Here is a 3,474-nt window from a genome sequence, read left to right on the forward strand (position 1 = left end):
TCCATGATTCTAGAGAAGATAGCCACAGTCCTATTCATCTCCCATTGTCAAGTTCATGGCAGGAAGCAAACTTTTGCCAAATGCTTCTGTTAGTGAACCAAGTCACAAAAAGAAGCATTGGTGAACCGAGGCATTACTGTTTCAGGGATATTTATCCTACTAAAAGGTGATAAACTTCTGTTCACTTTATAATACATATAAACATATTTATCAACTGCTAATTTTCATTGATAGTCAAAACCTCTGGCTTTCAAGTGAAAAAATCCAAACTAGCTTCATTTTTTTTTTCAAAAAAAAATGATTTTTTTGGGTGATAGAACAAAAGAACATAAAAGAGAGAAGTAAGACTAGTCTCAAAATCATGTGGATTCAGAGACTCAAAATTTGTCAGGCTGTTCTTTTCCCCAACTTATCCATTCTGCTTCTTTGTGAATATGAGCTTCATTCTTTCCTTCTACAGCAGATTTCTCTATGAGGCTGACATCATTATTGAGTTCTGGGACTAAATCTTACCAAATCCAAACCAAGTGAACAAGAGCTCAACAACCAACTTCACCTGTAAAAGCAAGTGGAAAAAGTATTCATTGGTCTGTTCTGTGCTGGAAGCCCGTCCTTGACCCAATCCCTATAGCTGAGAGAGATCACATCCTAGCAGGACAGAGTACGTGACAGCAGGAGTAAAGCGAAGTGGAAAGGAGAGCTAGCTGGTCTCTGGAAATATGTGGCACCGACTTGATCTAGGTCACTGCTAGTTCCCTTCCTTCACTTGATTCTGTATTCCTAGGACTGCTTGATCCTTAAAAGATACTCAAAAAAATTATTTGGAAAATGAATCAAATTCACTGACAATATAAGCACCTATCCCCCAAAAAAGGGAGAATAATGATTTTCAATAACTCCTATTTTTTGAGATATCCAACTTTTAATTATATTTAATAAATATTCTTTTAGTCCATCACAATAGCCTATACATAAATCTCCAGTTCTCTCTGGTTATTTATTATGTCACCACTACAAATCTAAAAAGTGCCTGCTCATTCCCGTGAGACTGAGCTTACCAGCAAGCCTACCTCATATCCTTATTCCAGCCTGGCCTGGGTTATCCTAGCTTTGGATCACCTAGGCAGAACACACAAAACTTGGGGATGGAGTATTTAGTCCTTGGTGTTTAGGGGCTAATGATGGATTTCCTGTATTAATGTTCTCAATTTGTCGCCTGTTTGCAACCTCTCTCATCAAGAGGAAAAGTCTATTTCCTATTCCTTAAACCTGGCTTTGTAACTTGTTCTACCTGGCTCATTGTCAACATGAATATCATACTAGCTCTGAGGGTGGACTCCAAGAATCTATATATTCTTGTGCTTTCCTCCTCTCGTGGCCAGACCAGCCTGTTAAAGGGCAAGGGACATCTGGCAGCCCAGCAGCCCCATCACTCCAATTGAGAGCAAGACATTTGACTGAACCCAGAACAGCAAGGAGAACTTCCCAATGATGCAAAGACTAATCCATTTATAAGCAGACTTATTATGATTTTTATGTCTTACTGTGACCATAGAAATCTAATAAAGGGTTTATTTACTCTAGGCCTTCCTCCAGTCATACTCATATAAGTTTTATGATCTCATGGTTGGTCACCCTATACCCAGTCAAGCATTTGTCATTGTTTTTCACACATAACTTAAAATGGTGGTTGAAATACCTGCCAAATGTCTTGTGTTCTCCAGCTGGTCCTTCTGATCCACTTGAGAAAATGCTGCTAAATATTGAAACAAACACTTTGCCATGAGCAGCCTTGTGTGCTTCTTGACTTGGCAGGCCCTTAATCGGCAAGAAGTCAGGAATGTCGAAGAATTCTTAGAAACTTCTCAACTTGACCAAACATGGGCAAAATCAAATTCGTAAGCCATCAGAAACTAACAAAATAAGACTATGTGTAACTTTTAATAGTTGCATAAATCATACCAGATTCTGGCTAACAGCTGTAGTTTTGAACTGATAATAATTGAAATTCTTGCATGTCAACATCTCACCAGCCATTTCATGTTTCCAGATAACACTGAGCTTTCAAAAATGAACTAGAGACCATACTCATAAGTGAAATAAATCGGACCCACATGTGTAAACATTGTATTTTCTCCCTTGTGTAAGAATCTGAAAGAGTAAGTAAAACCCAAAATGTACAATAGATATTATGAAAGGGAAAGAAACTGCTCAAAGGAAAGAACAACTGGGATGAGGGAAAGGAGAAAAAGAAAGAAAGAAGGAAGGGAAAAAAATATATATATATAAGGATGGATGGGATAATTGGACTGCCAATGTATAATGATCTGTTAAAAGGAGCAGTTAATGCTTAATTTTCTTTGACCAATTTTGCATGCTTATGTCTGGTAATCTGAACAACTAATTTAAAAACAAAAATATGCAATGCAACAACCACTGGTGAATTCCTACCATCTTGTCTAGTGCAACTCTGTATCCTTTCTGATTTTTTTTTATTATTTTTTATTCTCTTTAATGGTTTGATTGATCTTTCATTCTTACATCTGATAACCTGTTCAACTTCATTGAAGATAACGATATGTAATAAAACAAGCACTAATTCCTATCATTTTGTGTTGAAATCCTGTATGATTTTTATTATCTTTGCTTTGTTTTGTTTTTGTCTATGTTGTTGTTATTTTGTTATTGGTTTTATTACTTTATTTGCTTTAAAATTAAAAAATGTAAAAAAAAAATGATTGTTCCAAAGTATCTTTAATCAGGAAGTTTCAGAACTTACATGTAATGCCTGCCTGCTTAACTGTTCCATCCAAGGAAGGCATATAGGTGTTCAATAAAAAGCCAGGGAAATCTTTGGAGTTCAAGGCTCTTTTCAGAAGGAATAACAGAGACTTCACTCTGAAAGTGACTTGTAGACTCAGGGAACTAGAAAGAAAATATTGTCAGGCCTCCAATATAAAAGCAACTAAATAAAGGAAAATATCTGGTGACCCGATGAAAACTGTCTCTGGCAATTCTTCAAAATCCCTGTTTCAGGTACCACTGGTGGCTCAAATCACTTAGCTGATTATTCCAGCATTTGCTAAAATGAGAAGTGCTATCCAGCAATGAAATCTGGAAAAATCTGAGTGGTACTTGACTACCTTAAGAAATAAATGATCCTATAGTTGGAAGAATAAGCCACATATTGTGTACTCCAACACTAGCTTTTCTGTCTTCTCTACTCACATAAATTAGAAGACTGAGCCAACACTGATATGTTCCATTTACCCCATTTTGTTACCCCTTTTTATCCACAATAATTGATGTATTTGCAATCCAAAGATTATGTTTGCCTTTAGACACATCTGGCCTTTCTCACTGGGACATATGCTCAATAGGAAGATAGTTTCTAAAGACTGATACACACATAAGGAAGTTGAGAGAAATTGTTATTTTTCACTATCTTGTCTTTTTATTTTTTTCTATGTCATC

The 3,474-nt window shown here is 36.3% G+C and overlaps 1 long non-coding RNA gene across 1 annotated transcript in view; it reads right to left on the reverse strand.

Annotated features, from left to right (window-relative positions):
- Positions 1-322: 322 nt before the first annotated feature.
- The window catches only part of LOC102007293, a 68,563-nt gene continuing 65,411 nt past the window's right edge, over positions 323-3,474 (reverse strand). The window contains exons 3-4 of the long non-coding RNA XR_259322.1: positions 1,700-1,869; positions 323-556 (exon numbers count right to left, since the gene is read on the reverse strand). This is a non-coding gene — a long non-coding RNA (uncharacterized LOC102007293). The remainder of the gene's footprint in view (positions 557-1,699; positions 1,870-3,474) is intronic.

The sequence above is a fragment of the Chinchilla lanigera genome, unplaced genomic scaffold (genome assembly GCF_000276665.1).
Source record: "Chinchilla lanigera isolate Chin_1 unplaced genomic scaffold, ChiLan1.0 scaffold00003, whole genome shotgun sequence".
NCBI classification, from domain to species: Eukaryota; Metazoa; Chordata; class Mammalia; order Rodentia; family Chinchillidae; genus Chinchilla; species Chinchilla lanigera.